The sequence below is a fragment of the Phalacrocorax aristotelis genome, chromosome 2 (genome assembly GCF_949628215.1).
Source record: "Phalacrocorax aristotelis chromosome 2, bGulAri2.1, whole genome shotgun sequence".
In the NCBI taxonomy this organism is placed as follows: domain Eukaryota; kingdom Metazoa; phylum Chordata; class Aves; order Suliformes; family Phalacrocoracidae; genus Phalacrocorax; species Phalacrocorax aristotelis.
In genome coordinates, this window is record NC_134277.1 from 14866568 (window position 1) to 14888760 (window position 22193).

Here is a 22193-nt window from a genome sequence, read left to right on the forward strand (position 1 = left end):
CTGGTTCCCTTGTCTAGTGCAATATTTATGCTTCCTGTATTCCCCACAGAAAACCTATACTCAAAAGTCTTTCCAGTCTTCGGTGGCCAACCTTGTGTCCTTTAGCTCCTCATCACAACCCTGTTTTTTTCCTCTGCGGACTCACATCCACAGAATCCCAGTTTTCATTACTTATCTAAGAAGGATAAATTTTGTACAAGATTGAACATGCAGAACAAAAAAGACTCAGAAGGGTTTCTGTCCCCAAGTCAGGTACAGTTCATCATTATTTAGACAGTTCTCCAGTGCTGGAGGCGTGATGGTAGTACATCAAGGTAGATTTGAGACAGCTTTAATCTTATCTCAGGATTGTAGTGATGGCATGATGACATAAATTTGAAGTTAAGCTGGCCACTGGCTAAAGGTCTACAGTCCCAGTGGCTATCACATCCTTGTATTAATGAGCAAGCAATACAAAAGCTATCTCCCACACAGTCTGCATCGGATTCTGTTTGTGGAGTTACATGCTTTGCAAAACCTGGTTTGCAGATACAACGGTGGCATTAAATCACTTCATCTTCCTCCAGTCCAAGTTGTGATTTCTGTGTTACACCACTTAGGGTATGCCACAATGCATTCAGAACAATATACTTGTACAGATATTTAAATTATCTTTGTTCTTGGCACAAAACTAACTGATAATATAGAGCTCAGCAGGGTAGTAAAAGCCACTTGAGAACCTGGTAACTGTTACAAGCTATTTGCCTGTCCTGAGTCCCAGATTGCTGCACCTGCTACAAGTATCCCAGTGAGTTAATCACTGTGAGACAGACCCTGCATGATGCACAGTTTTGGAGCTTACTGTAAAGCAGAAAAAAAGTGAGATGTGTTCCATTCCACAAAATACTTCTCAAGAAAAAAATTATTAGGAACAGTGCAATAAGGAAAAAATATATAATAACAAGTAGCACTGGTCTCATTATACGTCACAGGGACTTATGTATCCTGCAGTTTTAAAAACTCCATTTTACATGTATTTGCTATAAATTCCACTTCTCAGGTCACTCAATGATAAGCTCACATGTAGCTGCAGCAAGGTACAACAGTGTCATCTTATAGACAGGAAAGGGATATGAGGAAAAAGATTTAGTCTTTTAGAAAAAAAAGCATAGGCTAAATAATGCCCTACCTGTGCTGGGACGTTATATCTTTCTGGGGTTTTTGTTGGTTATTTTCTCTGTCTCTTCTATGGAGTTATTTTTAAAGCTGAGTCACTTGCAAACCACATTGCTTCAAGTGCAGAAATATGATCTCATATGATCTTATGAGTGTTTTCCCAAGTGGTAGATAGTGTTGCTATTAGTTATTCATGCATGTGTTTTACAACCAGTTTCTGTCTGAGGGCAAGCGCTGCAGGCCAGTTTGTTCTTCACAGTATAAAGCCAAAATTCTTCAACGAATGATCTTATAACACTGTTTGAAGGGCTAATCAATGGTGAGGAGACAGTGGGTGTTGTGAGAATAACTTGATTATGCTTCATCTAAATATGCAGCATTGCCTGTCTAATAGATTCTTGTATTATCTGTTTAGGCTGTTACTTCAAATCACCTTCCAAAAATCATTTCAGTGTGTGTACTTTAACCAGCTTGTGGATTTTGGAGCTGCTGGAAAATGAGAGGGAGAACCTGTGGAATCTCAAGGCAGGCAGGAATCCCACCATACTAATATCTGCTGGTGGAAGTAGCCTTGCAGCACTTAGATGCTAATGAACAGGAAATAGCTAATCATCACAGACTGCTTTGGTACTAGAAGAGCCATCATGAAAAGAGTCTGGTTACTGTGTAGTTAGATAGCAAAAAGTTCTGACAGTTAGATGGGTAGAGACCCATTCCTCCCTTTTCTGCTACTGTTTTACTCTGCCTTTCATTTCAGCATTTTCAAAACAAAACGATTCAGCTTCACCATTTGAAAAGATTTTCCATTTCATAATTAAGCTGTATTTTGGAAGGGGTTAAAAAAGCATGGGGAAAAATTATCAGTGTCTCGTTTAATCCAAAACAAAAGTTGGTTACATAATCTGTAGTGAAAACTACAGCTGCAGACAAACTTTCATAAATTTTTATGGATAAAGACTCTGAAGACTGCCTTTATTGATCTATTTTTATGCACTCCTAGAGCTAGTATGAATAAAGTTTCCCATCTCAGGGTTTCAGGATTTTTTCAATGTTTGTCCATGATTTTTGCAACTTACAACTTTGGATAGTCTGCTTCTTTAATATCCATAATCTTCTTACCATGCATATATAAGATGTATGAGATAAAAAGAAGATGAGTTCTGCACCAGCAGAGAAGAGAGTTCCTCTGGGCTTCACCTTTTTTCAGGCATTTGAAATTTCACCATTCAGTCTAAAGCTACTCAATAGGATGCTTCAATACCAATATAAGCATCAGGTGAGATTCACTCACCTGAAGTAATGGATCCAAAGCAGGTCATCTGAATTACCCTCCATTCATTATAGAGGAGCCTAGATAATACACTGTGAACTTTTGGAAAGTAAACTTAAGATGAAGTTGTGTCTCTTGCTGTGTAATGTTTGTCTTCAGCCACATGAAGATAAGCATGAGATTTAAGCAGCAAAATCCCTTCATTTTCTACAGATATTTAGAGTTCCTGGGCTAAAAGTTGTTGCCAAAAGTTAATAGAAATACTTATCAGGGATGCTCAGGAACTTTTTCATATACATAGTGTCGATGACCGGGTTTCTAGGCTGCAAGTGTAAATGAAAATATTTCCTTCATAATTATACATAATTCTTAACTGTGAAGTTTTTTTCTACAGCTCCAAGAATTCAAATAGTAAAACTATCTTGTCAGGAACATAAACCAGTTTTTCTGGTCCTAAAAAATTTCAGGGACAGGATCTGTGTGCTGCATCTTCTTAGGGTAAAGAAATAAACAAAAAAGAGTATCCTAGTACTCCGCCTTAAAACATAAACATTTCCACGGTGCTTCCTTTTAACAGTTGAGTGTTCATAGTTCTACTTGGATCAGCCATCCTGTGAGGGTTCCACATTACTTCCCTGTCTTCCTCCACTTAGGAAAAAACCACTGTCCTCATTGAATTATTAAGACTTCCAGCCAGATCTGTCCTCTATATTTACAACATTATTACATAATTGGAAAATTATTTAGGAACAGGCTATGAGTAGAAAAAAATCAATAGACCTTGATAATGAGATCTGTCCTACATGCTCCTAATCAATTATTCAAAAAAATCCCAATGTATATTACAGGAGGTGCTGCACGTGTTACTAATCTTGCAAGCCAATGTTTTGTATTCATATTTTACTAATATGGTCTTGTGAGGAAGGTTGAACTCTGTTTAAACTATCATTCATCTTCATTTCATATCCTGCCAAGTTCCTAAGCAAGGCCAAAAGGGCATGAAGCTTTTGTGAAATAATAAACTATTCCTTACTCTGAATGCTGATGATATTATCTCTACTCCACTGATAGAGCATCTGCTTTCTACCTCATTAATCACAAACATTAAAATGCTATAAACTCTGTTCTTGAATCTTAAAGAAACAATATTTAGCTTATTTGGTCTTATCTTTTTGACAGGCTCTGCTCTGCCTACTGTCATGGCAGAATTGTTTTCTTTTCATGTCCTTATAATTCAGTATGTCTACGTATTATTCAGCAATCTATACAAAGTAATTTTTTGCTCTTATTTTGATATGTTGCCTTGTGATCAGATTACTTCACTTTTGAAGAAACGAACTCTATTGACATGCAGATTAGACAGATTCTCTGTGATAGTAATTTTCTTTTTATTTTTGCTTTTTCAAGCCTTTTAATACACAGGAAGAACACTTGGGGTAACAAAATGTCATTTAGGCCTTGATTTATGCTGCATTATACCTGCACTGCCTCAAGAGAAGTAAGAGTAGGAGGAAATTCTGAAAGTTCAATCTGAAAGTCCTGTTTGGTGTCCCCAGTAACAAAGTTAAAGTTTGAGTATTAATTTCTGCAGTCCACAAGATAATTCCTCTTCCTTTCTCAAAATGATAGAAAGTAATTTACAAGAATGAAGTCAGGAAGGCACACGGTTACCATCATGAATACAAAGAGAAGGGACTTTTCTAACAATTCAGCACTTTTTTCTTGACATTCCTCTGTATTAATGCATTTTTCAGTCACAGTTCAACCATACAAGACTTCAGGTATGATAAGTCATGTGTGACACCTGACAAAGACATAACAGAGATCATGACAGGTATCCAAATAGGTGGTAGTGTTTATTTAGATAATAAAATTTACAAAGCTCTTAGTATTCTGAATTTGAAGATGTTATTCTTCATCAGCACTATGATAAATACTTTTAAAGCTTCCTTAGAATATCAGTAGTAAGGACTTTTGAATGCCTTGAAATGTGTACTAATTTAATTTATAATCCAATGTCCAGAAGTATTTGATTACTTAACTGAAAGCTGTAACTATTGTGTGAGTCAGGTTGTCAGTGACCACTTCACACTTCTATGAGGTCTATGTCTTTTATAAGGGAAGGCAAATGATTTATGATAGAGGTGAACAGCTGGAGAAATCAACTGCTGCTTTTTTCATCTTTTCTTAAACAATGTTTCTTCACATTTGTTTTGATGTCAATGCTTTGGATATAAAGGTACACCAACAATGACATAAAAGATAAGGAGTGATTTGCAGTTAATGGCAGCCATAGGAAATGCTGTGAGAGAGGGCCCAAGGTCAGCCTTGCTAACCAATGAGAGGCTCATCGAATCATTTACAGAAAAAAAAAGCCTGAGATTGTAGCTGATCAAGCAATTGTAAAATCATATCAGTAATGATGCATATTTTGGGGTGGTTTAATGGCAATTGCATTTTATTTGTGTTCTGAATTGTCAATTACTGGCTTGGATTTCGATGAGTCTTTCAAAATTTCTCCGCAAGAGGAGAGCTAGAAACTAGCTTTGCTGACAAGATCTGCAATTCAGCATCTGCCATGGGGGTTTATAAAAACCACCAGATACTGAAGAGACTGGCAAGAAAGATCAAACAAGTTGTCAATACCACCTACAAAAAGCTGTTCTCCAAGTGACCAAAGTTGACACCTCAACAAAAAGAAACATCAAATTCAGAACTATTATTTTTAAAGATCCATTCTCAAATACTCAAAGTTTTATTGCAAACTCTTATTTCATTTTAATCAAGTCTCATCATTTTGACTGAAATGAACAACTGACCTCATTATCTTTATGATCATCAGTGCAGGTATCACAGCTTGCAAAGTTCACAGCAGTGCTTATGACAATAACTACAGCTGATTAACAACTTTTAGAGGTCATATTCCTTGCGCTCTTATCTTTCATTTTGAATGCTGTCCTTCTTGATTACGTAATTAGGAACTTTATGTAGTCAGTGATTGAACTAGCCAACAGTAAGTTCCTAAAGCAATTAAAGATGACCAGGAAAGGCTAAGTTATTTTTTCAATACAAACAATTCTGTTGCTGAGAGTCAATCCAATCTCAGGAGCTGGGTCAGAAGGACAAGTCAGGCAGAGTTAAATATGTATTAATTTGAACATCTAATGTATTAAACATGAGCACAGTAATATATATGGAAAACTGCATCAAATATGAATTCTAAATCATTCTCATACAACTGAGACAGTAATAAGCAAGACTTGTTTCCGTAGCACAGTCATAAACAGGGCCCAGTGTGCCATCGATGGCAAAGGGAATTCTGTTCCAGTTCAGATTCTCATCTTGTGCCCAGCATTGAGCTTAGGTGAGCTAGATAAGACAGCTACTGCATTATTGTAAATTATGCAGCTAAATTAGTCATCTCATAATGAGGGAAAAGGGGGCTCCTTTTCCTGTCTGTATGGAAAACAAAAAGAAAGGTACTGTTTTACCTCAAGTTAGAGTTCACTCATAGTGTTGGACCACACAAGTCCCTTGATCGCATCGTAAATTATCAAAACTGAGCAAACAGCTGATGACAACTTCAACCTCAGAAGCTTTAAGAAAAGCACCAGATGTCTTGTCTTTCCCCTTTCTTTCTGTTTCTGTGTCTCTTGTTAAAATTTGGCATTTTAACCTCACAGTGTCATCTCTGCTTTGAGGAGGGCCACAGTAACACACCTGTCCACAAGTTGGGAAACCGTGGCCTGGCTGATGATTACCACCCATATTTTGCTCTCTCATCCCAGAGTTACATCCAAAAAGAATTAGCACATGAAAAACTGCAGGGATCTTGAGCATATTTTGGTTCACTACTCACACGCTCAGGAGCCCACAGCTGAGATAACACTTTTAAAATTGCCGAGTGCTCTAACCTCAGCCTGCGATACAGAGAAGATGATGGAAATAACTTCTGCTGATAAGTGATTTTGATTATAATTGTCTTCAGCCAAGTACCTAAACTGTTGGGGACAAGAATAGATTGGTACATAGGGAAATAATTTTTCAATTAATTATAAAGCCAGACAGAAAGATTAATGGAGTTGATGTAAATATTTGAGTAAGGCCATTTAGAAAGCCCCGAGGTATCTCTGAAACCAATAGCTGGATATCACAAAATCAAAACTGCAGAGTGCAATTGATTTGGTTCTGGAACTATTCCCAGCCCTGCCTTGCATAACAAATAAGTGTAGTTAATAGCACATGTTTACACAGTGTTTTATAGCTTAGGTTTGCGAAGCAATAATGAGTTAGCCTTTCCAATAGCCCAGAAAAGTGAGCAGTTGTCAGGCCTATAGAGCTGAGACAGTGAGAGGCTTGCCCAATACCCTTGGCAAGATATGGAAGAAGAGCTTGAAAAAAGTCTCATTTATGACACTCAAGCATGGAATTTTAATATCAGTTGATCTTTTTTCCTCAACTAAATGTAAATACCCACTCCTTTTAGAACTGTAGTGTTTTCTAAAACTCTTTCTGCTCCTGTAGGCCTTCTGTTAGTCCACATCTGGGAATGTCTCTAAAAGCACTGGTTCTGACTGTAAACTGCAGGAACAGCAGCTCACGCTGGAGGAGTGCAAGCCTGCTCTGATCCAAAAGCTGTTCAGCCACACTGACATGCACAAGCTAACCTCCGCATCCTCCCAGCACTGCTTTACTTGCAGGTACAGCTCTGTGCAAACCTGGCCACAGAGTTTCTAGTTCAGTGCTGCCTTGTGTCCTGAGCTGCCTGAGCAGGGCGTCTGCACAGCTGTGTGGTACCTCTGCTTTGGATGACCGCATGAGGTGGTGCTAACCCCAGGGACAGTGCTCCCCAGAGTATCCTTTAAATCTTCAGCAGGACATACCCAAAGTTAGCTCCTTTAATCAATGCTTTCTACACCTCAAACATTTTTCTCCCATTTGTTAAACCAAGGTGCCACTAAACAACTGTGTAAGATCCAAGACCAGTATCGTTGGATTCATAATGTCTGTTATATTCTGTATTAAGGAATGCTGAACACATCTATAAATGTAAGCTCATGAAAAGGGAAGCTCCTTCCCCACTACGTATTTCCAGATTTCTGCAAAGCTATCATTATCTCATAGAACATTTCACACTGCAACAAATATTTCTGGGTCACAGGAGTTTCTGGAACAAGAAGAAACATGTAGGTGTTGTGAAAGTCTATCAGTGTTTTGTTCAACTACCAAAGAAATGTGTCGTCTTACTGAAATCCCCGTCCCATAGCGGGACAAGCAGCGCTTGCACTCCAAACATCGCAACAGCTTGAATTCCATGGTATTCCTGTCACCACCAGCCCTACAAACCAAAATGAAAGCAAAACTGAGGCTCCTCCTGGCTAAACTGGTTGGAGTTTTGCTAAGTTATTCTCAGTACAGAACTGACAATCAGTAGTTCCCAAATGCAATAAAAAGAGTGACAGTAATCACAATAGTAATAATAATAATAATAATTATAACAATTATGATATAGCTACAGACCTCAAGCTGCATTTAAAATAGCTTAAACAGAATAAAACTGATAAAACCAGATTCAGCATGTCACAGTCTGATGCATCCGCCCAGGAAATTCAGAAACACTTAACTCACCGCAAAGCAAAGAGAAAACAATGAAAACACTCGCAACAGATTTTTGTTAATGGGATATTTATGGGCCGCTGCTTAAACTGGAAAAATAGAAGAAGCCAGAAGTGCTGATTAGTGTTCTTTAAATGTTAAAGTGGTGGTTTTCAGTGTTTCCAAATTACGACACTGAAAAGTTTAGTGAAAGCTATAATCCAATAATAACTGCAGAAATGGGACATTAAAACAAACCCGCCACGCTGAGGAAAAGCCTCAGCCAGTGTAAATCAGCAAAGTTACACTGACATCAATGGAATTATATCAAATTACACCCACTGAGCATTTGGCAAAGAGAGCAAGGAGGAAAGAGAATGCAATTGTGTATACAGGGATGCCTGAAAGCTACAGACAGACAATTAAAAAATCCTGTATGGGATATATAAAACCAGACAATTCGTAATTATTTCAAACTGGAGGAGGAGAATGTTGTAAGATAAAAGTTATGAAAACAGATATGGTACCTAGGACTGTTAGACAGGATTCAGGTTCTCACATTGGCTACCGAGGTGTGGATAATATTTTCTACTAGATGGAAGATATCTAGTAATTTCACTTAAATATACAAAGGTTTTCACCCAGAAAAATCAGTGGATCTGTTTTTTTCACTATTCTGCACGCAAGGTTCTGGCCCCCAGGAATCCTGGGATCCACTCTTGCAGAACGTGCAAACAAACATTCAGGAGATTTAAAAATATGAGAAAAATGAATTATTCTGTTAAGCTACTTATGCAAACACTATCAAGACACAGTATCTCTTAAGCCTGAAAGACAGCTGGCTTCTTCAAAATGTTTTTGTCAACAACAATTTTCAAAACATTGCATGTACACTTAATTGTTTTATTGCAAGATTTTCATCAAGGTGAGATTCATGTCACCTGGCTTTCAATGTCTATAATGTATATACATCTAGCTTGTAGAGTGTCCCATTCAGCCTGACATGAACAGTCCAGAAAGCATGGTTCTTCCAGAGATGCTTTACAATATCAGTCTGCCTCATGTGGATGTCCCAGATACCCTACAGCATCTGAAACAGCACTTGATGCTTGTGTTTAGAGAACTAAATCGCACTCCTATGGTCAGATTCAACTTGCAGATTCAGAGACCTACATTTAGGGGCAGGTGGGGTAGTTGTGCACCTAAGCCATCGTGACAGTCTGAGGAGGGGTGGGTGCTCTCAAGTGGGATTTGATACTGAAAAATAGGCATCTAATTCTGTTTGAGATGGCATAGGTTACCCTAAGACTTCCAGACAGGCATGGCAGATTTGACAAAGACCTTGGGGAGAAAAGCCTCATTTTTGGAGAAGCACCTGGAAGTCAGGCAAAACATCTTTTTTTTTTTTTTTTAACCCATTATGAGATGCTAGTCTCATGTGTCAAGCCTGTGCAGTCAGTAGACAGTTGAGGGCAGTTCAGCTGCCAGCACGTAGGCATCTGCCTTGTGGTGAGACCAACCAGCTCCAAATCTCTGTGTGCATCAGATTAAAATTGCATCGTCTGAACAGAAGTTTAGAAACCCAGCTTACACATGAACACACACATGCACCTAAGTTTAGGTGTCTGAATCTGCAGGGTCATTCTCATCTTGCACTCTATAGCTAATGGAGAAAAACAGGCACTACTCTACGGCAGCTATCTGATCTCCTTTAGTCCATAAAGCAGCATTAAAGTGAACTTTTTCAAGCAGAAACGTTTTAATGGGAAATTCTACTCAGTTAAAAAAAATCAACATTTTCTTTTTAATTCAGAATGAAGCCAAACTTCTAATTCTCAAGCCTTTCTCCAAAATGGAGCTCCAATCTTAAACATTCAGTGAGTTCATTTTCAATATGTATTCATTTAAGCAATAGGCTTAAATGTTCCATACATTATTTGATCACTTTCCTTTTGTCTTCGATTTCCTTTTCATAAGGGGACGTACACCTCCTGAAATGTTAGAAATAGCTTTCATTTTTGTGGGCACACACCTTTCAACTCTCACGGTATCTGTAAGAAAGAAAGAACATATTTTCATAGGTAATGGGCTGTGAGGGAAAAGTCACTAAGGAAGACAGAAGTGCACAAACTCTATGGCTCACAAAAATATGTTTCTACTTAGATGTGACTGAATATCCCATTTGTCTGCTCTTTTTCTCCTGAGATATCAAATTCTTTACTGCGTCTGAATGCTTTGGATCACAATACATTTTAGCATTAAAAATAAAGGGTCTCCAGAGCTGGCTTTTCTTTTGTGCCTTTCCCTGAATTCTGTTCCCTTCCCTCATCCCCCTTCTTCATTTTCCCCCAAACCAAATCCTACCTAATGGAGCCTCAATTTTTTTCAAACACTGCCTGCAGAAATATGTTTCACACTGAGGCCGAACGGGAGCCAAGCTTAAGTACCTTCCCCCTTTACACAAACAATGGCATAAAGGCAAAACTCATGTGTTTTGCTGTGCCTGCACATCTCACACAGCTCTAGCCGCGGTGAGGTGAAGTTCCCCATGCCCTTGTGCTTACACCACCATATGAACAACACAAAGCTGTTAATAATTTTTCAGCACTGCAGGCGACTGGTGCCTGAGGCTTGTTTTAGTTTCTTTCTCTTGATCACTGCCACACAAATTCATCCTGCCCCTCACAGTCATGGCACTGGGTTCTGTTTTTACGACACTAATCCTCTTGGACCATTTTGCCTGGTTTCCTCTACACCAGTACTCCTCCATGCAGAGGTCCTTACCCCTCTCTGAGACTGAGGGAAAGACCTTGCTCAGTGGCTCTGGTGGCTGCCCCAGAGGCCCTTGAAGCTGCCAGGTCACCAGTGTGGCAGTGCTTCTCCATCACACCTCCTTGCTGCCCAACAAGCTCCCACCACAGTGTCTGAGGAGCCCAGACACAAGTGTGATTGGGGAGATTCCTACATCGAATGGATTCCTACCCCTAATGGAGCTAGGGTAGACACTCAAATCCACTCTTGTTTATGGTTCCTTTGCATCAAATAACAGAATGCAAAGATCTTACTGTATAACAAGCAAACAGGCCATTGAACAGAGTCCCTTTTGATTCCAACTCTACTTCCACAGCCTCAGCTGAGACTATAGGTGTTTTGCCTAAGTAAAAGACAGAACAAGAGACAAAATTCACTCCTTTCTTCTTTTTCATCTACTTTGAATTGTTGTTACCCCTTGTACCATGCATATTTTTTCCTTCTGTCACCTCTTCTCCCTGGTAGTTTGCATCCCTCATAAAATGTAAAGGCTTAGTACTAGCACTCTCCAAGATGTTAAGGTGAGCTGAAATGACTCCTGTTGTTGTGGTTACACGCTTGAATAGAAAATTACAAGTAAGACTTTCTTGTAAATATACCTGTATTTCCTGCTTTCAGTCTTGGCTGCAACCCAGAAAAACAGAGATGTATGAGAAAATGGAAAAAGAATGTCATATTTAGGGAGAGGGGAGGATTACTTCCATGTATCTTAAAAAAAAAACTAAATTGTTCTCACATTTTACTTTCTTTTCAAAATGTTACAGAGTTCTTCACGGGGAGCTAGTTTGTTTTTCTCCCAGGACATGCCACAGACCAGGAGCAACAAGATTTGGAGCACAATGGTACTTAGAAGCTACAGTTCTGACCAGCATCTGTTTGTGTAAGGTAACGTAGAAACACTTTCAGCACGCCTCACCCCAGGAGCTTATAATCTAAGAACTAGGAAGGAGTAATGTAGCCAGCTCTATTTCAGCTGCTGTTTTAGCCAATCCATAAGGTAGCACAGTAAAACTCTTTGACAGTAACTGCCAAATTTTAATGATTTAGTAGTTGTAGAGGAGACATAGGGTGACAAACTCATCCCCAGTCTGTGCTGCAAAGGTGAGCACACATCTGCAGAGGCATTCCCTGTTTCATGGCACAGACTATGCACTATACCAGGTGGCGTTAATGCATGGAGCTTCATAGATAGCCAGACTGATTAAATTCAACTACTGATTTCCTGCTTTCATTTACCCCAAGCAAATTAAGTATGTGACCCGTCATCTTTGATAGGAGCTTTTTTCAATTTCACCACCTGGTAATCTGTGTAAAAGGTCGACAACGTATTTATCGGCACTTAACCTCGGAGCTGCAGAGCATGTAGAGAGCAGAGCAGAAGACAGAGTAGACAATCTGAGCATCCTATTGTGCTGCAGATACTTCTGCCAACATTCAAAGAAAAAACTTCTTGGCTTAGTGTAAGTACTAATATTTTTCTCTCACTCCAGAGCTCAGGGTCAGTTAAACTAAGAGGTAAACAGATTGGTCTCTGTTGAAGATTTATCTGAAAGGACACTACATGCTGGAAGAAGCCCTGCCAAATATACTCTGTAAATGATAGTCATTTTATTTATCATCTTTGATCTCATGGCCTGTGTCATCACTCTTAAAGCTTCTTCTGCTGGAGAATTTGCTATTAATTTTATTGTCTATTTACTAATGAAAACTTTAATCATATTTTCAGTCACATTGTTTTCCTTTTGTGGACCAGCCTTAAAACTATTTCACTTTGGTCTCAGGAGACAAAGATTGTGCAGATTCATTAATTTAATATCTCAGAGCAGAAACACTTTTTTGTCTTTTGTCTAATTTCTTCTTTTCTCATTAGCAGCTCCTCTGTTCCAGCATATTTCCTATGCCACTCACATCTTCTTCCACTGTGTAAATCCTTCCTTTAAAATCCCCTACTCTAAACTTATCATATAAAAAATATAGTAGAGCCCACTGGATATTTCCTTTTGCTGTGAGTCTGCTTTTTTGCTAAACTGATGTTGAATAAGGACAAGAGGAAGCACAAAGTACTTAAATTTAGTCCCAAATAACACATTATGGAATTCATTATGGAACATACTGGAGAAGGTTTTATTACTACATTAATAGATCTCATTATCCCTCCAGAAATTCAGTGTTCTCTATTACAGTAGGAAGAAAAAAGTGCACAGAAATGAGCATGAACAGTGAAAGAACTGCAACAACAAATATAAAGAAAAAATATATTTTCATCTAAAAATTGAGATGAGGACGTTACCTTGTCAAAGGACTGTACTGCTTGAGAAACAGAGGCCTCAGAGGGAGCAAAGCTGTTGATGAAAGAGGTAACAATACATATTATCCTTTACAAAATGTTTATAAATTACTAGGTTTGAAGCCTAGAAGTGGTGTGATTATCTAATCTGACACTTGCATATCAAGGGAAATGATCTTCACCTACTAATTTCTGCATCAACTCCACAGCGTCTGTCTGAAGTAAAGCGTATTTTAGAAAGACACTCATAATTCTAAAATATTTCTAGTGATAGATAATCTGCCACAGCTCACACAATATTAGCCCCATGTTTACTTTCACTGTTAATATTTTCAGTTCATTTCTAGTTCTTTCAGCAGTCTTTTAATTTAATGAAAGTCTCTTACCTTTAGCTTTCTTCCCACCACTGTGATCAGATTAGGCCAATTTTTATGACTGAAGTTCATCTCCCTCATGAAAATAATGGTTGATGCAATAAAATCATCTCTTCCCCTTCTTCTGCACATGCAAATCTCTTGGGTCTTATGAGACAGAGGATCATCACTGTAGCTCTTCCAAATCCATCATTCCTATTAATCCCCTTTCTAAAGCAGAGAAGCACTAACGGGACTCGGTATTACGGCAGGGATGCTACTTATTGTATTTGCAGTATAACGTTCCCTGTTCACGACTAATTTTTTCTAGTTATCCAATGATGCATTTTTCCTTGTAGCAGCCCAGTGAAATCATATTCAAACAGGTCTTCACCTGAGTCTGTAAGGCCTTTCTCACCTTCCAGACTGACATACTGTAAAATGAACTTGCATTTTTTCTTCTGAGATGTGTGACATTTTATTTGGCAGTATAGAAAGCAATATTTTCAGCATTTCTTAGCCAAATAATTCACACTGATCTGCATTATTTATTTATCCTATTAATAACTTCTCTACTAGTCTTTGTGATATATATGTCTTACCAGCATTTATTTTATAGGTTTTTTTCATATTGCTGACAGAAGTATTAAAAAATATTTGGTCTAGTAACACATCACAGGATGATGAATTCCCATACATAACTCTTGGAGATCTATCAGTAAACCATTCTTTTATTTCTATTACAGAGTACTATATGGTGTTGACTGTTCTTTTCTTCCTGACAGTTTCCATACTTCTTGTGTACTGTCTACATCACTTTCACCTTCTTTTGTGGCTGGACAAACATATGAGTAACTTCTGTTTGAAAGCCATGAGTCTAAAAATAGAGTGAAACATAGCTGAATATTTTAGGACACAAAGCACCTTGTTATTTTGCTAAATGGTTGGGGAGTTGGAACATGTGTCTATCATGTATTTGAACATTTTCTCAAAACTTCCTGATTTAAAAGAGATCTGAAAGCCCTGGAGGTTTTGTGAAATACCCAAATATCCAATCTACTTACTTTAAGATTCCAATGCGTGTCTAGTAACTGTTACTTCTACAGTGTCTTCACAGTCACTGTGGAGACAGTACCTATGAAGGAAGTGGGATCCTGCCTAAGTCAGGAGCTAGATTTCTCTCTTGAAACTGGATATCTAGACCAAAAGATTTGTGCAGGCTCCCTAGGCAAGGAAGGAGAGATGTGTACCTTCAGACCATTTTAGGCACCCTAATTCAGATAACAATTTTAGAATGGGATCACAGAATCACAGAATGGCAGGGGTTGGAAGGGTCCTCTGGAGATCATCTTGTCCAATCCCCCGGCTTAATTGTCTTCTGAAGGCAAATATGTCTCTCTGTAGAAGACTAGATTATTAGCTTGTATTAAACAACTAATTGTTTCTGGAAGTTGAGATGAATACAGATGTAGGTGCTTAAATTTTTGTGGAGGACAGTTCCTGCTAGAGCCTTACAAATGATTCCATCTCCTTCCACTATTACGTACAGAAGATACATAGGTGCTCACAGTCTTCATCAAGCACTTCACTAAAACATATGTGCGAGACAACTACATTAGACAAAATATTTACTTTTATCAGGTATTCCTGTAATCTGATTAAACAGATTTCAAGTTTTACATGTATTATTTTTCATAAAATCTTTTTAATTGCATTATTTTTACCACCACTTATTATTTTCTAGATTAGCCTTTCCCCACTTTTGCCAAAGATCAGTGACTGACTTCTCTCTCATTACCAATCAATCCCAACATGTTTTACTGACTTCTGAAGGACTCTTGAAGTTCCTCAGTGCTACAAGATTTGTGAAGTGAAACAAATTGGGTCTCTGAAGGGTGCCAGTCCTGCTGATTTCAGAAAAATCTTTAACCTCCATTGGCTTTGTTTATGGTCCTCCCTATCTGCTAGCTCAATAGAAAGTACTTCCTTAATGCTTTACCATAGGAATACATCATCCTTCAGGAACAGATCAAAAAATATTTGTTGAACACTTCCTTTTCTATGCTGTGATTGCTACCCTTATCTAGTGTGAAACTGACAGAATTGTTGAAATACTGTTTGTTACTGACACATTTAAGAAATCCTTTACTTACTTTAACCCTTCTGGTCACTGGTTTTTGTTGATACCTTGAGTTTCCCCGACTGGTTTTCTGCTTTTCCAGTAATATTTATTAACATTTATTAATATCAGCTTAAACATATTTTCTTAACCTGTCTTCAAAACTAGAATATTTTGAGCTGTTAGATCTCAATATCTTCTTGCATGGACACAGAAATTGTAATGTGGGGAGCCCCTGGTAAACAGAGATGTAACAGTTGAAGAACAGCCAAAACACAGAAGAAACTAAGAAGGGACCTACCTTGTAACTCCAACCCCTGCAGTTTTGTGCAGCACCGCAACTGGATGGGGTCTCTGTCTTTCTTTTGACATAAATCCTGGTGGCTGAGGTTGTCTCTCTGGATTTATAGTATATATAGTGTATATATATATACACATATAATGTATATATATATATATAGTAAATCTGTATTTGTTGCATAACTACAGTTGAACTTTAATTGCAGTTAGAAAATATAAGTAGCACAAAAATATAGGCAAAAATACAGGAGCCTTGCTGCTGAGTGTCCCTTAGTTTCCTCCTGCTGCTTTACACCATCTCTTTCTTGCACACCTTTATATTACAACCCTGTTATCCTTTTACTTTTCAATTAAGTCTTTCTTTTTTTTTTTCTTTTAGCCATGGCTGCAACATATCAGAACATTGGCTTTCTATTCAGAACACTGAACCAGAAGTTTGTAAAGCTCCTACTGTTTATTTTTCTTAAAGCAGATTTTGCTGTTATAACAAGCTGGAGCAATGCTGAGAAACAGTCAGCAGTCTGCATTTCAGTTTTTCCCTTTCAGTTTATCACAGCTGCTCACATGTCAATCAAAACCACTTGTTATGAATAGATTTGATGCCTGCAGAGATTAACAAATCCAGACCCCATGATGCAATCCTGAGACCCAAGTGGAAAGAAATAACATATGGAAGCCAGGTTTTGGTGAACCATAATAGTGCTGCGTACTCCATCCAGATGTTTGGGAGGACCTAGATATGTCAGACTCTTCCATATGTCAGCGTATCACATTGTCAAACAGAAAAATCAAAACATTATGAGAAAGGCTGGTCCCATATGCCTGTAACCTTTCTGAAGCCAGATAATGCCAAGAATAAACAGATTTACAGACCACTTTCTAATTCAAATATAAATGGGTCTGCCATTCTTTTTACTCTGTAGGACTACATGAGAGTCTGACTTGCATATTCCAAAGGCAAAAGAAAATGTACAGGTATTTTTATAGTTGCTTTTATAAATAACTTCTAACCACCACTTAAAGAGTTGCTTGTCCTGCTAACACCCTTACTCCCATGTAAAAATCGTATGACTCTTCGGAAACTTTCTTATTCAGGGAATCAAAGTGAGAGCAAGGAATGCAGTGTAGATACATTACAGAAGAGGATAATTAGGAGGCTTTTCATCGCACTACAAGTTAAAAAAGCCCAATTCTTGTCTAACCACTGTGGATTTTTTATGTTTAAAATATACTAAGAATAAAACAAATTGAGTGAGATTATTCTAAATCCACATCTGAGGTAAGCAGCTCACACTTCCTTCAGTTAATGAACACAGAGAAACACTTCTGGAAGGGTGATTCTATTTATTCTAAAAGGGAAGTCAAAAATCATATTTGCCTCCAATGAGAAAACAAAGAGAGTTTAGGATAACTCACTCAGAAAGATGCATCTGTTTATAGACAAACAGACAGACACATTCAGCATTAGCTGAGATGAACCCTACCTTGCTTTTCCATCTTTCCATGACTCTCATCTTACTTGTTTCCCTGCCTTTTCTCTTCCATATTCTTGGCTACCCTCTGAATAACCCACATTCCAAAACAATGCCATAATGTTGACCTTCAGTCTCTTCTCCGGGTGGTTCCTTTCCATTCCACATTTTTCCCCAAAGGCCTTCAGATCATTCCTCCTCCAGAGCAGAACTCAGTTCCACCACACACATGCCTATAGAGAGGAGGAGGGCATTACAGAGCAGTCACCCTATTAGCAGTGGTTCCTGTTGCACAGTCCAGTGCTCTATGCTGAAGACAGTCTCTCCATCTACATCACAACTGTGCTGTAAACTACTCTACAAGCAATTTGTTCTAGCAATTGCAAGTGACTAGTGTATTGGGTCTGGCTGAGACGGAGTTAATTTTCCCCACAGCAGCCCTCATAGTGCTTTGTATTGGTAACTAGAAAGGTGTTGGTAACACACCAGTGTTCTGGCTACTGCTGAGCAGTGCTGGCACAGCATCAAGGCTATCTCTCCAACATTTCCCCCATCACCAGTAGGCAGGGGGTGGGCAAGATCTTGGGAGGAGGAGGGGAGCAATAGTGCAGCTTGTGGGCACCTGGCATCCAGCCAAGGTCAACCCAGCACAACTAGTATTGGGCCATTTTAAATAAGAAAGAGAGAATTTTTCCATCCAGTTAGAAAAAGTCCACATCATTTTCAGTCCACATTCCATATCACTCTGGCCTCAAAAACAGGAAAAACTAGAAAACAATCCCTAACCAAAAAGGTCCTTCTAAAATACTAGATGAGGTGCTGTCTAGATTGCATGCAGGGGCAAACTCCCAAGGACACTTCTCCAACCACTATCACGACTTTGTTTAATAAGCTTCTTTTTAACTGTAAATTTTGCTGGTTTATTTGATTAGAAAAGTGTCTGAAGGAGAGCTTGCACTAATATTGGCTAAAATTGCCTCACTTTCGCTTATAAAAATCCTCTTTTGCTGCTTATGACTTTCCTGAACTTTATCGCAGCAGCCAGTATTTTCCATGCTGGGAGTATCCATTCAGATGCAAGTGGAATGGAGGGAGAACAAGAAAGAAGGTGGAAGGGAAAGGAAAGAAATCTCTGTGTGCTGGTTTTGGCTGGGATAGGGTTAATTTTCTTCTTAGTAGCTAGTATGGGACCATGTTTTGGATTTGTGCTGAAAACAGTGTTGATAATACAGAGATGTTTTCGTTGCTGCTGAGCAGGGCTTACACAGAGTCAAGGCCCTTTCTGCTTCTCACCCCACCCCACCAGCGAGTGGGCTGGGGGTGCACAAGAAGCCGGGAGGGGACACAGCTGGGACAGCTGACCCCAAATGACCAAAGGGATATCCCACACCATATGGTGTCATGCTCAGCATATAAAGCTGGGGGAAGAAGAAGGAAGGGGGGATGTTTGGAGTGATGGCATTTGTCTTCCCAAGTAACCGTTACACGTGGTGGAGCCCTGCTTTCCTGGAGATGGCTGAACACCTGCCTGCCATGGACGGTAGTGAATTAATTCTTTATTTTGCTTTGCTTGTGCATGTGGCTTTTGCTTTACCTGTTAAACTGTCTTTATCTCAACCCACAAGTTTTCTCATTTTTACCCTTCCGATTCTCTCCTCCATCCCACCGCGGGGTGAGTGAGTGAGTGGCTGTGTGGGGCTTAGTTGCTGGCTGGGGATGAACCATGACACTCTGACAGCTACATATATGAATTTCCTTGAATAAGCATAAGAGGAAGTTCTTTTTCCTAGGTCAAAATGCTCATACAATTGATTCCCTGATAAAGGTTTGTGCTTCTGTACTTTGGAGCAGTAAACCTGCTGATAATGGTAGGTTTACCAACTTGACCTGTGTTGCCAACCTGTATGTTTCAGACCCTCCAGTGACCAACAGAGCAGTTATGGAATGTCTATTTCAGGTTGCCTATTCCACCTCAATGTGCTGCTCTGCATATATGTCTAATGAGAGTCTTGAATGATATGATTTCATAACTTATTTTCCATGCAGTGGATGATTCAGCAGTATAGATGAGGCAATATTTTCTTTTTCCTCTTGGCATTCATGGTGCAGTTTTAAGCCCCATTTACTGGGAATCATCCAAACCTTGCAGAGAAGATAGAGTCACTCATTATCTCCTGAGCATTTCTATGGGCATGCTTACACCATACAATGAAGGGTTGCGTTAAGAGTCTTTGGAGAGTGCTACCTGAGCCAGCTCTTGAACCAGAAGCCGTATTGCCACATCAGCAGAGTGCTGCAACCGAACTAATTATCTTCACTGGAGCTAGAGCTAACTAGTATGGGTGCAGTATTGTATCATCATGGCTTTTTTACTTTTGATACCTGCATGGCTATCCATGGTATGGATGTTTTGGCTATCTGATGGCTAGCTGGAGCAGCTTTGCACCATACTCTCTTGTGGTGTGACTATGGCCAATGGTACTCATCACCACAACACCAAGAAAGATATGTATACATGCACAGAGGCAAAGCACTTTTAAGCCTGCATCTGTAACTCTTTGCAGTTGCTCCTTCCCACAAATTAACCTAAAAGCACTTCTCTTCAGAAAAATGAAATTAATTTAGAAAGTCTAGCCCAAGCCATTCTGGAGACCAAAGAGTAAGTTTAAAATATTTTCAGAAATTATCAAGTAAATTTTCAAGACATTATGCTTTCACTAAAACAACCCTTTCCTTTCTTTTTTTTTCTTAAGAGAGATTAATTTATCATTCAAAAATTTTAGTGATATCATTTCCTTTCTGAAAGATTATCAGGTTCTGAGGACTGTGGTTATTGATGCTAGCTTTAACTATCGCTACTCTATACCTTACAAGAAAACCATATAGGCAAATATATGAAGATATCAATCACTATAGAAAATGTCTGTACTATGGTATTTAGTATTTATATGGCAAATATAGTGTGAAAAATAGATAGACTGTGTCCATACCACAGACTACCAAAACACACTAGAGCTTTTCTATTAGAGAGACAAATTAGTCATGAGCCAGCAGGTTTGAGAAACACAAAGAGGTAAATTACAAAGCAATGTGCAGGGATTTAGCTGCATGACTCCCATTAACATCAATGTGATTTAACTGTGTGCCTCCTTGTGCACCACTTTGCAAATTTACCCTAAATTGACTAGCGTGGTAATTCCTGGACAGCATGCAGTGGGGAAGTGACTACTTCTGTAAACACAAGGGACTGTTGATTCTCAAACGTCTCCATGCTGCACTCAACAAAGAACAAACATTCAAAGCTACATTTTATTCCCTACATCACAGAAGGACAGGAAATAAAGACACAAGCTCAGAACTCCTGCTCCGTAGGGGACTCCAGTTCTAGAAATTCCATTTAGGGAAAATAAAACTCTGTTAATGATCCCTGATACTGTCAGATTCCTGACATGCTGAGCCTAAAAAATCTGATCCACTACTACCACATAGCAACTGAGGCAGTAAATAAGGGTTATTCCTGAGTTCCTGTACTAAAATGGACTGAGAAATGCAAAAGAACATTTGATTCCAGTATTCTCTTCAATATTGCTCCTCCTGAAAAACTATTTTTTATTTGATCCAGGGAGTTTTATTTGTTTTCTGCTAAAAAAAGGTTTATTCCTTTGCTTCCCTCTGCTCTCATAAAACTTCTTTCATTCTTTCATTAGTAAGTAGCTAAAGGTTTCATTATTTGGTAGCTAAAGCTAGTTCATATTTTATTATCATTGCATACTAGCGTCAACAGTTGTATTCCTGTCTGAATTAAAGAGTACAGATTTCATTTGCATTGTGTATTTACCAAAGCAGAGCACACAAGTTAAATACAAGAAACACACAATATGTGGGACAGCAGAATATCAGCATGCAGGTACTGTTCTTTCATGAGTTGAGGGGGATGAAGACAGCTGATAGAAAAATTTGGAAAAATGTTAGAAGTCATGTTGGAAACAAAAATTATGTCCCTTTTTCTAACTGAGCAGTTATTTTTGTATTTTCAGAGCTACCTTTAATTTTGTGTTCTATAAAAACAAAACCATATCTCTCCTTGTCTTTTCCTTCACCTCCAGTAACAACACAGACAAAAGCAGTCTTACAGCTGTTTCATTCCTCTGGCTTTATGTTTTACAAGGGTTCAAAAGTAGCTGGATTTTTCATCTCTGGTTGTTGGAGAGGCACAATATTCTTCAAGCCTGTGAAAGGCCTACTGGGATGGTGAGGGCAGTCATACACGTATATACCTGTAGTGTTACGAGAATATGTGTCTATCCACCCATGTAAAATCAAAGTTCAAATGAAGTCTGAGCTGGAAGTGACCATAGCAACCATTCAGTTCAGTATGAACCACTGAAAATGGTTTGTCAAGATAGCTCCTGGTCTGAAATTTCTTCTAGAAGAAAGTAGTACTTGAAAGTCAAAGGCTGAGGTAGTATAAATCAGCACAGATTCTGTAATGCTTTCTGTCCTGGAAATATTCCCATCAGCCCTGTATTTGACTCATGCCAAATCACTGTGACAAAATCCATCCAAATATCATTGTCAACCTGACCATATCAACTTTCTGTTCGAAATCATCATTCTAGTCAAATGTTGGTCCCAGCTAACTCTAGTACACAAGGCTTTTAAAAGCTTCCCCTTTAAGAAAGAAGACTGAGGGGTCAAGCAGACAGAATTAACTCAGATAGAATGAAAGTGCCCTCTGTTGCTCTGAAATTATGGGAAAAAATTAGATTTTGTTTCATTATTTGAAACAGATTTTTAAGGCTTTTAAAATTCTTTTTTCAAGTATATGCAA

General features: G+C 38.6%; 1 long non-coding RNA gene across 1 annotated transcript in view; it reads right to left on the minus strand.

Moving 5' to 3' along the window:
- Window positions 1-5350: 5350 nt before the first annotated feature.
- The window catches only part of LOC142052416 (uncharacterized), a 93650-nt gene continuing 76807 nt past the window's right edge, over window positions 5351-22193 (minus strand). Inside the window, exons 3-4 of the long non-coding RNA XR_012658830.1 lie at window positions 13122-13173; window positions 5351-10071 (exon numbers count right to left, since the gene is read on the minus strand). This is a non-coding gene — a long non-coding RNA (uncharacterized LOC142052416). The remainder of the gene's footprint in view (window positions 10072-13121; window positions 13174-22193) is intronic.